Below are 16,527 nucleotides of genomic sequence, written 5' to 3'. Positions count from 1 at the left end.
CAGATACAATGATGTGAAGGTGAGGAGGGGGCTTGTCTACTGAGTGATGCAACTGCTCCCTTCATCCTTAAAATTTACATGCCACAACTTATTGTATCTTCAAGAGTGAGAAGTTCCATCATGAGAAAATAAAACTGAACTTTCACAGTTTATGTGAAGCGAGGGATATGTTAAACATTGACTAACGAATAAATTACTGATGTTGTTATTAGAGACGCTTTTGTTTAAGAATGTTCCCAATCTTCTATGTATTTTCTTTTCACAGATTTTTCTTTGTTCATACTCATTTATTTTGTTCATTTTCTTACATAAGCTAGTGCTTTTGTGCAATTCTTTTTTCCTAATAACATTTGAAGCAGACTACAAGTTTCCTCAAAGAGACCTGTAGTTCATATAAATGAGTCTTTGCCCATTATATAGCACAAATGTAAAGAGATCAATAATATAGCAGTGGTATATGGGCTTTGTGGTCAACATTAAATATTAGGTTAAAATGAGCCACTTATTTTGATCCTGCTCAGAGACAAACATGTGAGCCTTATTAAAATGAAGACAGCTCAAATGTTCTCATGCTGTGGTTGCTGCATCTATTTGCAGCCAGGATGCATGCTTTGATTTTATCTGGTTCAAGTGTTTGCCTCACTGAGTGAGATTTTTCAGTTTTCAGTTTACATCATTGGAAGATTCATGCCTCTGCTTCATCAATTCATTTCTAAAAATGGAGACCTCATCGGGCATGATCCCTTACTTTATTCTGTTTGTGTTCTGCCAAAACAGTTCAAGAAAAAAGGCCTTTCTCAAACTGTTATTATTAGTTTAATTTCTGTGTAAAATCGAGTTGATGGTTAAAGTTTTTAATTTTGTTTTTTTTAAAACAAGTAAAGTGTAAGTTAATATTATCATGGTGCCTCTGTCAGTGCTCCTCCCCTCCCAGCTCTGCTCTGCTCCTGACTCACCAGCTGTGACTACTCACCTCATCAGCCACCTGCTCTCCTTAAGGAGACCCAGCTCCAGCATTCTTTGCCAGTTCGTTAACCCTGATGGTGCCTAGTCTCCTGAGCTCTACGTCTGGCCCCTTGTTTTTCTTACTTCCATGCTAATCTTGTTTTGCTGTCTTTCAGGAACTTCATTCCACGAGAGTCACCAGAGTCATCCACCACCTCGAGCAGAAGCTGAAAACCAGAACTTCCTGAATCGTTCAGCTCCTCACGAACTCCAGCCAGGCCACAGTCACGGACTCCAGCCGCGCCACAGTCAAGTACTCCAGCCACGCTGGTGCTAACGCTCCGGATCACGTCAAGATCCAGATCCGCTGCTACGCCACTCGATCCTTCGGAGGTTACGCTACGAACTCTGAATACCCTCGTCCGGACCCCTGGCCATGCCTCGGGCTCAGCTACGCCAGGACTCCAGTCTCACTATACATCAAGACCCGTTGGATCTACAAATAAATATTATTACTTGCCTAACTACTTACCTGCCTCTTCCTTCCTGGTTACAGTCTCTGGGTTCGTCTCGTGTTCTGACCATGACAAATATTCTCTTTAAGTAGAGGACTTTGTCATTTAAAAAGAGAGACAGAGAGAAGTCTGCACACATATATGATGGTTTGGTCAAAGTCAAAGTCACCTTTATTGTCGATTCTTCGCATATGCATCACATACAATAAATCGAAATTGTCATGGTTCCCCCGGGAGCTTCCACTGATTGGACCCAGCTGCAGCCACTTACATCATCAACCCCACAGTATATCAGAGGGCCGGTTTCCAGTATTCATCGCCTGATCGTTGCCAACTATGGTGAAGTACCTGGTCTCATGCTCCACGTGTTCTAGCGAACTTCTGATTACTCCTGAACGTCCAACTCAACCTATCATTCTGTCTTTAGGACAAATCTCTGCAACCAATCTCCTGCCGCCTGGGTCCAGTTTCCACCTCGTTCATTCCAAGCCATCATCACGCCAAGCCCTCCAGCCTCGCCGTGCCACACGCCACACTCAACCACCGCTCCACCAGCAGTTCTCCGGGACCACCCCCTGAACAAGACCCCGCTACCAGAGGGTTACTTACCGCCAGTCCGCTCCTCGCCACAGGACTCTCGCTCCACGGATTCCCATTCATCCTTGGCAAATAAAATCCGTCATTGCCAACAGGCTTCGAGCGTGATCTTTTCGGGTTTCAGCATCTGGGTCTATTTTCGTTCTCAGTCATGACAGAACGATCAGGCCATCCTCCAGACTCAGCTGACCCGGGAGATCTACGTTTCGCGGTCTCCCAACAAGGCGTGCTCCTGGGCCGTCAGGCTGACGCCTTCTCGCAAATGGCATCTGCACAGCAAGACCTGTTTCGTCGCATGGACAGTATGTCTCAAGCGCTTATGGATTTAACTAGCCAAATGGCTACCGCTTCCGTGAGTACGGCTCCTCTTCCGTCAACAGTCAATACGGCAACTCCCACTTCCGCCGCGTCACCTGAGAACTTCCGCCTGCAACCCGAGCCCTTCAACGGGGAAGTAGAACACTGTAGTGGTTTTTTGCTTCAATGTCAGTTAATATTCCAACAAGCTCCCAGATTTTACCAGTCAGATCACAGCAAAATTACATTGGTTGTCAATTCCCTCAGACAAAAAGCCATGCAGTGGGCTCAGGCATATTTATCTGCCAATCCCATCTCACACTTGTCATTTCACAGATTCATCGAAGAATTCAAGTTGGTCTTCGATCAACCACGGAAAGAAGACGAAGCCACTCGTCGATTATTAAATTTAAGACAACGCAACCGTCCTGTGAGCGATCATGTAATTGACTTCAGAATCTTGGCAGTAGAAGCTGGATGGCCGGACAAGGCCTTAAAAGGCATTTTTTATCAATCTTTAAACGACTCCATCAAAGACCACCTATGTTCACAACCTGAGGCTCTTACCTTTGAAGAGTTAGTTTCTGCAGCACTCCGTTCTGATGCTCGTCTTAAAGAAAGACAAGCCGAAAAAAACCAGCTGGTCACGTAGACAATATACCAACCCCCATCATACAGCTCCTTTGCTTAATTCTGCTCCTGCTTCGACCATACAGGAATCGCCTCATAGGACCCCAGATGAACCAATGCAAATTGGACATTCGAAATTAACACCCGAGGAACGACAAAGACAGAGGGAGGAACGCTCCTGTTTCTATTGTGGCAAACCCGACCATTTCATCTCCCAGTGCCAGCTCTGTTTAAACGCCAGAGCCCCCCGCTAGAGGACAGGCCGCGGGTGGGTAAAACCAATCATTCTAATCAATGTTTTATGTTTATTCCTGTCAAGTTATGCCTGCACACAAAATACCAAGAACTTCAAGCCCTGGTGGATTCTGGCACGGAACAAAGCCTCATAGACCATGATCTGATGTCAAAGCTGGCCTTACCCACTGAACGTTTGGACACTCCGGTTGAAGCGGCCGGATTGGGAGGACAACATCTGTCTCGAATCACCCATTGTACCAAACCCATTCTACTAATCACTTCTGGTAATCATCATGAGCATATTCAATTTTACATAACTTGGACTTCCCAGAACCCTTTTGTATTAGGTTTTCCTTGGCTCAGATTACATAATCCACAGTTCGACTTGTCTAAAAGTCTTATTACTAAGTGGAGTTTTTTCTGTATGGCTAACTGTCTTCAATCTGTTGTTCCGTCCATCTCTGCTTCCCCCGACTGTTCAAAGGAAGATATTGACCTTACAAAAGTTCCCTCCTGTTATCATGACTTAAAACAGGTTTTTCAGCAAATCCAAAGCGTCAGCCCTGCCCCCTCATAGACCGTATGATTGTTCAATCAATCTGCTTCCAGGGGCTAGCCTTCCTAAAGGGAGGTTGTTTAACCTATCTGCTCCTGAGAAGGACTCTATGGAGAGTTACCTCCAAGAGGCTCTCGCCAACAACCACATTCGTCCTTCTTCCTCTCCTGTCGGTGCAGGATTCTTTTTTGTGGAAAAGAAAGATAAGACCCTACGCCCCTGCATTGATTATAGGGAATTAAATCAGATTACGGTCAAAGATAAATATTCACTACCTCTCCTCAGTTCTGTTTTTGATTCGGTTGAAGGGGCCTGCATTTTTTCTAAACTTGATCTGCGTAATGCCTACTATCTCATTCGCATCAAAGAAGGGGATGAGTGGAAAACCGCATTTAACACACCTCAGGGGAACTTTGAATATTTAGTAATGCCCTTCGGGCTTACTAATGCCCCAGCAGTTTTCCGACGTCTTGTTAATGACGTCCTTCGGGATTTTCTTAATCGTTTTGTTTTCGTTTATCTCGATGACATCCTTATTTATTCTCAAGACCCTGAACAGCATAAAACTCATGTGCGACGCGTGTTAGAACGCCTGTTGGAGAACCGACTTTTTGTAAAAGCCGAAAAGTGTCAGTTTCATGTCACCTCGATTCCTTTTTTAGGTTACATTCTTGAACCCGGTTGTATACGCCCAGATCCCTCCAAAATTGAGGCCGTTTCCACATGGGAACCACCTACCAGCAGGAAGAAATTGCAACAATTCTTAGGATTTGCAAACTTTTATCGCAGGTTTATCCGAAACTGCCTCTCCCTTAACCAAACTCACCTCTCCTGTTAAACCATTTGTTTGGTCTACTGAAGCTCAGAATTCATTTGACACTCTTAAGAACCTCTTTGTATCTGCCCCTATACTTATCCAACCAGATCCTGCTCGCCAGTTTGTGGTTGAAGTTGATGCCTCTGACTCGGGAGTAGGTGCAGTACTGTCTCAGAGGGAGATCACTACGGGCAAACTCAAACCATGTGCTTTTCTTTCCAAGAAGTTGTCCCCGGCGGAACGGAACTATGACATAGGAAATCGGGAGCTGTTGGCCATCAAAATCGCACTGGAGGAGTGGCGTCACTGACTGGAGGGGGCGGCTCAACCCTTCATAGTCTGGACTGATCACAAGAACCTTGCCTATCTACGCTCTGCTAAAAGGTTAAATTCCAGACAAGCCCGTTGGTGCTTGTTCTTTGATCGGTTCAACTTCACCATTACTTACCGTCCCGGCAGCCGCAATGTTAAACCAGATGCACTCTCTCGCCAATTCAACCCCTCTGATGACAACGCTGAGTCCTCCATTCTCCCTTCCACCTGTTTTGTGGGCGTCCTCACTTGGGAAATCGAGTCCAAGGTCCAACAAGCCCAAGGTGAGGAACCAAATCACGCTCCTTGTCCTAACGGTACACTATACGTCCCTTCTTCCCTGAGGTCTGATGTCATCACCTGGGGACATTTATCCCGCATCGCCTGTCATGCCGGTATCCATAGGACCCTGGCCCTCATCCACCGACGCTTGTTTTGGCCCACCATGGACAAGGACGTGCGTGAATACATCGGGGCCTGTTCCACCTCTGCACGAGCTAAATCAGCCAACACTCAACCCTCCGGTTTGCTCCAACCACTACCCACACCCAGTAGACCCTGGTCACACATTTCCCTGGATTTTGTTACTGGTCTTCCTCCGTCCCATGGTAACTCAGTAATCCTCACAGTCATTGACCGTTTCTCTAAAGGTGTTCATTTCATTCCACTGCCTCAACTTCCTACGGCCATGGAAACCGCCAATGTTCTTGTCCACCACGTCTTCCGTTACCATGGGATCCCTGCCGATATTGTGTCCGACCGGGGTCCACAGTTCGTGTCACAGGTATGGAAGGCTTTCTGCAATGCCCTTGGAGCCACTGTCAGTCTCTCTTCTGGATATCATCCACAGACTAATGGTCAAGCGGAGCGGGCCAATCAGGAGTTGGAGGCGGCTCTCCGTTGCGTGGCGGCGCAGAACCCTTCAGACTGGTCTACCCATCTGGTATGGATTGAGTACTCCCACAACACTCTTCCCTCCTCTGCTACCGGTTTCACCCCCTTTGAGGCCTCCCTGGGTTACCTACCGCCTCTGTTTCCGGCACAGGAAGTCGATTCAGCAGTCCTTTCTGTGCAGCACCATCTACAGCGGTGCCGGCGCGTCTGGAGACAGACTAAAGCTGCCCTCCTTCATACCAGAGAGGCTAACTGCAGGATCGCTAATCGACACAGGGTGGTAGGACCCTCATACTCTCCTGGTCAGAAAGTTTGGCTCTTGTCCAAGAATATTCCTATTCATTCCACGTCTCGGAAACTCGCCCCCCGCTTCATTGGTCCCTATGTTATTGAAAAAAATCGTTAATCCCACCTGTGTCCGCCTCCGCTTGCCTGCTGCGCTCAAGTTACATCCGTCGTTCCACATTTCACAGATCAAGCCCGTCCAGGAAAGTCAGCTTTGCCCGCCGTCCACGGCCCCACCTCCCGCCCGTATCATTGATGGTGCTCCCGCCTTCACTGTACGTCGGATTTTGGACGTTCGTCGTCGGGGTCGGGGTCTCCAGTTCCTTGTGGATTGGGAGGGCTATGGTCCTGAGGAGCGTTCGTGGATCTCTCGCTCCTTCATCCTCGACCACTCCATGATCGACGACTTCTACCAAGCTCATCCTGATCGGCGTCTTGGACCGCCTGGAGGCGGTCGATGAGGGGGGGGTACTGTCATGGTTCCCCCGGGAGCTTCCACTGATTGGACCCAGCTGCAGCCACTTCCATCATCAACCCCACAGTATATCAGAGGGCCGGTTTCCAGTATTCATCGCCTGATCGTTGCCAACTATGGTGAAGTACCTGGTCTCATGCTCCACGTGTTCTAGCGAACTTCTGATTACTCCTGAACGTCCAACTCAACCTATCATTCTGTCTTTAGGACAAATCTCTGCAACCAATCTCCTGCCGCCTGGGTCCAGTTTCCACCTCGTTCATTCCAAGCCATCATCACGCCAAGCCCTCCAGCCTCGCCGTGCCATACGCCACACTCAACCACCGCTCCACCAGCAGTTCTCCGGGACCACCCCCTGAACAAGACCCCGCTACCAGAGGGTTACTTACCGCCAGTCCGCTCCTCGCCACAGGACTCCCGCTCCACGGATTCCCATTCATCCTTGGCAAATAAAATCCGTCATTGCCAACAGGCTTCGAGCGTGATCTTTTCGGGTTTCAGCATCTGGGTCTATTTTCGTTCTCAGTCATGACAGAAATTCTGTTTCTTAAACTCTCATGCCTGTTCAAGAGAAAAAATAAATAAATAGAAAAGAAAAGAGATAATTCTTTAGTCTATTTTTTACACATTTTTTGTTTCACACAAAACAAAAAATGAGAACTTAAGTCAGCTCAAAAATTATTTTTCTGACCACAATATTAATAAACAGATAATTTCACTTGAACCATCGCTAACACATTTATTTTCAGTATTTGGCATATTATTCGGCACTTATATATAAATCACATGTACTCCATTTCTACATGTGAGATTTCTAGATGGCCTTGAGCAGCTGCCTAAGGGGGTACAAAAAAACAGCCCGTTCACAACTTAACCTCCAAAAGTGTACGCTCAGTGGCAAGATCAAAACAGCCGAGCAGACCCATCAAGGATGGAAACTGAACAGTACTAGAAAAGTATGGGATATCAATTACTTTTTTGGGAGATAGAGATAGAACATAGCAGCAAAGCCCAGTGGGTGGTCTCTCTGAGATAAGAACAAAGCAACCTCCATGAACAGAATCCAGTAACCATCACAGTGGCAGACATCCAAGAAAGAGTTTTAGGTATGAAGAACGGGACAACACTGGTCCCTGACATGATACATGCATACTGGCTAAAGAAACTTACTGCACTCCACGATCGCCTGGTAGCACTAATGAACCTGATGCTAATAGATGGGACTCACCAGAAGGATCCCTCGAAGGGTGCAGTCTCATCCAACTACCGGACAATAACCTGTCTCTCCACAACATCGAAGCACATGGCAGGCATCACAGGCACCACTGTCACCTTCCATGATTCCTCCAGTTTTTCTCTGTGTCCCTGGTATTTCTCCAGGTTCTCAAGTTCCTTCTTCCTGATGTTTCTGTCCCTTGGTACTGCCACATCCACCACAATAGTTTTCCTATTTTGCTATGCTTCCTGCTCTTGTCGAGGACGGACGCTTATCTTCTCGCTCCTCCTGTATCAGCCCCCCCCAGCTTTTGTCTGTCTTCCCTGGAGCTGCATCTTTCTGCCTGCTGCTACTCCTGCTCTTTTAACACCCTAAAGATGGATCTGATCAGCTGGTCTTTGAATTCGATCGACAGAGTTTTTTACACACTAAGGAACGAGAAAGCGGACCCTTCCTGCCCAGACGGCACCCACGCGGCTGGATACACCAACAATCCATGGGGCAAGTGGAGGCTGGTGTGCCTGGCCCAGCTGTCTATGGAAGACGTTGAGGATGTGTACCTCTTTGGATTTATGATAATTGGATTCCTCATCATTGGGATCGGAGGATTTCTGATCTATCAGGCAGTCTGGGAGCAGAAGACGGGGAGAGGCGATTCGTCTGAGCTCTGTGGAAGGATTCTTCGGGGAGGAGAGACTCAGTACGAGAAACTTTCACAGGTGGATCAAAAGCTCTGTGCTTGTCTTGCCCACTTAAGCAGGATGCTCTCGATCTTTGAACTTGTGCAGAAGATGGATACCAACTTGGAGCGCGTTTCTGCCCGAATTGAGGCTAGACTGGTCTAAATTGCCCACATTTTGGATCAAATCTGCCTCTCAGTGCAAGACCAGTCAAGGACACAGCCAGCAGAGCAAACAACCTGCTGGCGCCGGAAAATCTAATCTAATCAGACCCCGCCCCCCCTGAGCTGAGACTCCTTGGCTCCAACCAAAACATCATTCGCTCTCAGAGTGTGAAAACCGCCGCTGTGCTGAAGGCCGATGCTGCTGCTCACCCACCCCCCCCTCGACCTCGAAATTCCTCGGAACTCACCCCCCGCCCCCGAGTGAGCACTCCTGGAGATGCGAGCGCCCGTGAGGAGCAGCTGCGACCGGAGTGTAACACAGGGGGGGGCCCCACCCCCCTATCCAACCTTCCCAGTGATCCTTGTGTACTGCGTGGCCATGAGAATATGTGCTTCTGTGTTCAGAGGATCTTTTTTTCTTGTATCTACACATTGTATCACAGTGTTGAGATACGACTTTTTTTGTCACCAATCACCCTACCTAAGAAAAAGGTGCGCAGTCGCTGCAGCTGCCTCAGTAAAACTCGAACTGTATGTGTATTTGTTGTATGTCTGATCTTGTTCGGGTTGCACCGGAAGTAATTTCGTATGTCGGTGTAAAAGCTGTGCGTATGACAATAAAAGGATTCTGATTCTGATTCTTTATCGAGTACAACAATGTCTGGTTGGTTCGTCATTACCATCCTGTCAGTCTGTTTATGGAAGCCCCAAACGATCTTTGCTCTCTCATTCTCTACCACTTTCAGAGGTGTTTCCCATTTTGACTTTGGGGTTTCCAGTCCATATTCTGCACACATGTTCCTGTATATTATTCCAGCAACTTGATTGTGGCGCTCCATGTATGCTTTACCTGCCAGCATCTTACACCCTGCAGTTATGTGCGGGATTGTTTCAGGTGCCTCTTTGCATAGCCTACACCGTGGGTCTTGTCTGGTGTGGTAGATCTGAGCCTCTATCGCTCTGGTGCTCAGGGCTTGTTCCTGAGCTCCCAGGATGAGCGCTTCAGTGCTGTCCTGTAGGCCAGCCCTTTCTAGCCATTGGTAGGACTTCTTGATATCAGCCACTTCAGTTATGGTCTGGTGGTACATCCCATGCAGGGGTTTGTCCTCCCATGATGATCTATCCTCCAGCACTGTATCCTCTGCTCTCCATTGCCTTAGACATTCACTGAGCACACTGTCAGTTGGGGCCTTGATCTTGATGTATTCATGCATCTTGGATGATTCATCCTGGATAGTGACTTCTACGCTCACTAGTCCTCGGCCTCCTTCCTTGAGGCTAGCATACAGTCTCAGGGTGCTGGATTTGGGATGGAACCCTCCATGCATGGTGAGAGTCTTTCGTGTTTTAACATCCGTGGTCTGTATCTCTTCCTTTGGCCATCTTATTATTCCTGCAGAGTATCTGATAACTGGCAGTGCATAGCTGTTCATTGTCTGGGTCTTATTATTGCCATTGAGCTGGCTTCTCAGGACTTGCCTTACTCGTTGGAGGTATTTAGCTGTCGCAGCTTTTCTTGTTGCCTGTTCCAGGTTGCTATTTGCCTGTGGAATTCCAAGGTACTTGTAACTGACCTCAATGTCTGCTATTGTTCCTTCTGGGAGTGAGACGCCTCCTGTGTGGACTACCTTGCCTCTCTTTGTCACCATCCGGCTGCATTTCGTGAGCCCGAATGACATCCCAATGTCAATACTATAAAATTTTAAAAGGAGTAAAGAAAACTACAGTACAAAGATACCAGTACTCTCACAGCCCTTCCATCACTAATACTCCAACTGTGAGGATTCTTCGTTTTAGCTTTTTTTTTAGTGGGATTCTCCTTCTTCTGTGGTGTATTGGCATTTGACAAACAGCTTATTGGTGCAATTTCGCCACCACTTATTACTTAATGCTTATTAATAACACTTAATAATACTTATTTAAGTGGTACTTTTCAGTAATGTTTTGTTTTGAATAGCACCTTGTGAGTTACTCCAGGTTTATATTAATCATGCATCGCTGTTTTTATTTCAGTTAATTGTCATCTGTCTATTTACATAATTGTGTATTTACATAAGTTGTCAACATTATTTCTTATATTGTTTTGTTTTTCTTCCCAGAAATGTAATATGCTGACTATTTAACCAATTACTAACATGTCTAAAGTCTGGGCGTAACTTTTTTTTGCAGAAAATGTTTTTTTAAACTTTTTTTAACAGTGTTTAGCGTGACGAAGGTTTGGCTAGTTAAGAGTCCATTTGTGTCAAAATTTTATATCAAAAGTTTAAAACTGTCATCCTAGAAATGAGCATTTTGTGGTGCATATTTGTTATTTGAACATCTATGTGAGATATCTATATTGATCAGTAGCAAATAGTGCCCTTATAACGTCTTGATAGCTTTTTTGTGTGGTGCTGTGTGATGGATGCTTCACTTCTGTTTTCAGGAAGTGTGATCAAGCCACATTATTTTACCACAGACTGCGTCCCCACTTCCCCTCAGTCTGCCTGAGGTCCACCCCCTAAACATTGAGGCACATAATGCAACATTCTTGCTAGATTAAGAGGTGATTAAAACTAGCCCTCTGCTAGCATCCTCCTAGAGTGAGTTGTACTAAAAAATACTTATGAATTCTGAGAGTGCCTCTGAAAATAAGTTAGCTATGAACAAATGTCTGTGTTGATCTGTGTCAATGTTGCGTGTGGGAACAAGGTTGTGCAGAGAATGTCTATATATGGGCTTCTTTATGTCTGCGGATATTAACAGTGCAGTTAATATACATAAGAAAAAATAAATCAACAAGTATTTCTAAAAGTGTCGTTTGAAATACAATGGAAAAAGGTGGATTGGAGAAAAGATTTATTTATTCCATTTATGAGCAGTTTTCATGAAAAAAAATAAAATAAAAAAACGTATTTGCTCCACAACATTAAAACAGGTCCACCAGCTCTTCTTTAAACCATCTTTCAAGACTTTGTTAACTTCTTATCTGATATAATTTGCATGTTATGTTCTTCACATATGCAATATCTTAATTTATTCATTTATAAATTCTATAATTTCAGATTTATTCTACAAAAAGGTAAAATCAATTAGTTTGAACATTTTCTGCTCTTCTGATTAGCTTCTATGTAAAAACAAACAAACAAGATTTAGATTAAGGAACCAAAATGAGGAAGATGTTTATGTTATCTCAGACTTATAAGAAATACTTGAAACAGGCCTGAGACTCACCTAAAGATCCTTAATTTAAAGAGTCCATTTGTGAAAGCAGGGGAAGTCAGCAGCATCCGGTCCGACATGTCACTTCACCCAAGTTTTGAAGAACGTTACGTTTGGCAGATTTCATAATTGAAATTCAGGTTACTTAGCACAATGGATGAGCTGCATAATTATGTGATCGTTACGTTAGTGTCCACATCATAATTTAGACATTTTTTATTGTAGTTTCATTAAGTAGTTATCAAGAGATTGCTTTGGAGAGTCAAAGTGTGTTAAAAGATTATGGTGTGCGTGGTTCAGAAACACCATTTTTCTTTAAAGCCCAACTAGATTAAGCAAATTAAGATCCATTCACACGTCTAATTTTTTCTTTTTGGGAGACACATGTATCATTTCTATGTCTACTTTCGGTCTCCACTGTGAATACATTTAAAACATTTTTCCGTAAAACTCATCAGAAAACATGTGTGGGTCTGAGCTGCTGTCTTTGAGGGACAGTGAGTCTATTTAGTGGTTGCATAAACCACGTTTATGTCTTCTGCAGCTTTTGTCCTGTTCTTTGCTTCCCGTCGGAAACTGACGGCTGCATAGTTCAAAGCATCAGAGTCCAGGTTCTGTAAAGATAGTTGAGTTCCAAATGAAACAACGTAATTACAAAAAAGTAATTAATATTCTTATTTACCTCTTTTTGTTGTCTTTCAACTGGAGCTGAAATAAATAAACATCAATTGTTAAAAAAGAAAAGTTTTTTTGTAGGACTTTTTTTTATATGCATTAACAATACGTTTAAAAAATGTACCTTTTGGATAAGACCTGATTTTCATGAACAGCATGACGATGATGATCATCAGAAGAAAAGCAATAATGCTTCCCAGAATTATGGTCTGCAGTTCTGCTGATCTGGACATTTCTAAAGTAGCAAAACAAGATATAAATTTTAAGTTACATAAAAAAACATCCAGGTAAAATGTAATATATTTCTAAATGATCTTACCATTAACCAGCAAATACGTTGCACCAAAAATAACTGCTCTTGCACCATCTTTATGTCCACAGAAATATAGTCCAGAGTCAGAGAAGTTCACATTTTTGATGTTGAGAAAAACATGTGTGATGTTAGATGTCATAAAAAATCTTTCTTTGAATCCATCCTTCATTGAAGCGTTGGAGTCTGAGGTTATCATTGATGAAATGATTGTGGCATTGGGTCCATCATTCAGTTTGAACCAGAGAATGTTAGATATTAAGTCGCTGAAGTTTGAGCACTTCAGTGTAACTTCTCCTTCAAGTTGAACTTTCAAAGTGTGAAACTCAGGGGTTGACAAAGAGATCAGACCTGAAACATTTAAGAAAAATTTAAATCTAGCAATCAAACCAGTCTTTGAGAACAATCCAACCAGAGAAACGTTGGTGGTTTACGCGCGAAAGAAAGCAGTTACTGTGCTGAGAAGAAAATGTAGAAGTACTTACTGAGGGTGCAGAGTAAAGCCAGAACCAAGGTAAGGTTCACCATTGTTGCACAGCAGAACTCCACCTTTACAGTGTTTGCTAGTGAACTGTGCTGCAGATACAATGATCTGAAGGTAAGGAGTGGGCTTGTCCACTGCGTGAATCAACTGCTCCCTTCTTAATAATAATGTACATGCCACATGCCACAACTTCATGTTTTTTCAAGAGTGAGAAGTTCCATCGTAAGACGATAAAACTGAACTTTTCACAGTCTACGTGAAGCAACAGTCGTTTTAAAAAGACTCTAACTAAAATATTACTAATGTTGTTTTAAGAGATGCTTCTGTTAAAAAATGTTTCTATATTTTCTATGTATTTGTTTTTCACATGTTTTTCTTTGTTCATACTTATTTAATTATATCATTTTCCTTGAAAAACTAGTGCTTTTGTTCAATTCTTTTCTCTAAGAACATTTGAAACAGACTACAAGTTTCCTCAAACAGACCTGTAGTTCTTATGAATGAGTCTTTGCCCATTATATAGCACAAGTGTAATGAAGTCAATAATTTAGCAGTGGTATATGGGCTTTGCTGCCAACATTAAATATTAGGTTAAAATGAGCCACTTATTTTGATTCTGCTTCTGTCTATTATTCCGGCCAATTGATTGTCTCTATGTATGCTTTCCCTGCCAGCGTCTTACACCCTGCAGTTATGTGCTGGATTGTTTCAGGCGCCTCTTTGCACAGCCTACACCTTGGGTCTTGTCTGGTGTGGTAGATCTGAACCTCTATGGCTCTGGTGCTCAGGGCTTGTTCCTGAGCTGCCAGGATGAGTGCTTCAGTGCTGTCCTGTAGGCCAGCCCTTTCTAGCCATTGGTAGGACTTCTTGATATCAGCCACTTCAGTTATAGTCCGGTGGTACATTCCATGCAGGGGTTTGTCCTCCCATGATGATCTGTCCTCCAGCACTGTATCCTCTGCTCTCCAATGCCTGATACATTCACTGAGCACACTGTCAGTTGGGGCCTTGAGGTTGATGTATCTATGCATCTTGGATGATTCACTAGTCCTCTGCCTCCGTCCTTGTGGCTAGCATACAGTCTCAGGGTGCTGGATTTGGGATGGAACCCTCCATGCATGGTGATGAGCTTTTGTGTCTTGACTTATTATTCCTGCAGAGTATCTGATAACTGGCAGTGCATAGCTGTTTATTGCCTGGGTCTTATTCTTGCCATTGAGCTGGCTTCTCAGGACTTGCCTTACTCGTTGGAGGTATTTAGCTGTTGCAGCTTTTCTTGTTGCCTGTTCCAGGTTGCTATTTGCCTGTGGAATTCCAAGGTACTTGTAACTGACCTCAATGTCTGCTATTGTTCCTTCTGGGAGTGAGACGCCTCCTGTGTGGACTACTTTGCCTCTCTTTGTCACCATCCGGCTGCATTTTTTGAGCCCGAATGACATCCCAATGTCACTACTATAAAATTTTAAAAGGAGTAAAAAAAACTACAGTACGAAGATACCAGTTCTCTCACAGCCCTTCCATCACCAATGCTCCAACTGCGACGATTTTGCGTTTTAGCTTTTTTGTAACCCTTGTGCTATCCTAGGCACTTTAACGTTGGGAGTTGGGTCATCTAGACCCACTAGACAGTGCTCTAAACGTTTTTTTTCCCAATGCTTTGTGATCTTCACTGGTGTCCATGGATTACATGAAATCTTTTCACCTTTATCCACCTTTGTCATGGTAGGGAGAACACGTCAATGTAAGGGTGGGGTCTTCTAAGATAGCACAAGTGTTAAAGGGGATTCTCCTTCTTCTGTGGTGTATTGGCAGTTGACAAACAGCTTATTGGTGCAATTTCGCCACCACTTATTACTTAATGCTTATTAATAACACTTAATAATACTTATTTAAGTGGTACTTTTCAGTAATGTTTTGTTTTGAATAGCACCTTGTCAGTTACTCCAGGTTTATGTTAATCATGCACCGCTGTTTTTATTTCAGTTAATTGTCATCTGTCTATTTACATAATTGTGTATTTACATAAGTTGTCAACATTATTTCTTATATTGTTTTGTTTTCTTCCCAGAAGTGTAATATGCTGACTATTTAACCAATTACTAACATGTCTAAAGTCTGGGCGTAACTTTTTTTTGCAGAAAATGTTTTTTTAAACTTTTTTTAACAGTGTTTAGCGTGACGAAGGTTTGGCTAGTTAAGAGTCCATTTGTGTCAAAATTTTATATCAAAAGTTTAAAACTGTCATCCTAGAAATGAGCATTTTGTGGTGCATATTTGTTATTTGAACATCTATGTGAGATATCTATATTGATCAGTAGCAAATAGTGCCCTTATAACGTCTTGATAGCTTTTTTGTGTGGTGCTGTGTGATGGATGCTTCACTTCTGTTTTCAGGAAGTGTGATCAAGCCACATTATTTTACCACAGACTGCGTCCCCACTTCCCCTCAGTCTGCCTGAGGTCCACCCCCTAAACATTGAGGCATATAATCCAACATTCTTGCTAGATTAAGAGGTGATTAAAACTAGCCCTCTGCTAGCATCCTCCTAGAGTGAGTTGTACAAAAAAATACTTATGAATTCTGAGAGTGCCTCTGAAAATAAGTTAGCTATGAACAAATGTCTGTGTTGATCTGTGTCAATATTGCGTGTGGGAACAAGGTTGTGCAGAGTGTCTATATATGGGCTTCTTTATGTCTGTGGATATTAACAGTGCAGTTAATACACGAAAGAAAAAATAAATCATCAAGTATTTCATAAAAGTGTCGTTTGAAATACAATGGAAAAAGGTGGATTGGAGAAAAGATTTATTTATTCCATTTATGAGCAGTTTTCATGAAAAAAAAATAAAATAAAAAAACGTATTTGCTCCACAACATTAAAACAGGTCCACCAGCTCTTCTTTAAACCATCTTTCAAGACTTTGTTAACTTCTTATCTGATATAATTTGCATGTTATGTTCTTCACATATGCAATATCTTAATTTATTCATTTATAAATTCTATAATTTCAGATTTATTCTACAAAAAGGTAAAATCAATTAGTTTGAACATTTTCTGCTCTTCTGATTAGCTTCTATGTAAAAACAAACAAACAAGATTTAGATTAAGGAACCGAAATGAGGAAGATGTTTATGTTATCTCAGACTTATAAGAAATACTTGAAACAGGCCTGAGGCTCACCTAAAGATCCTTAATTTAAAGAGTCCATTTGTGAAAGCAGGTGAAGTCAGCAGCA

Source organism: Oryzias latipes, chromosome 18 (assembly GCF_002234675.1).
Source record: "Oryzias latipes chromosome 18, ASM223467v1".
Lineage (NCBI taxonomy): Eukaryota > Metazoa > Chordata > Actinopteri > Beloniformes > Adrianichthyidae > Oryzias > Oryzias latipes.
Note: the sequence above shows the minus strand (reverse complement) of the source record.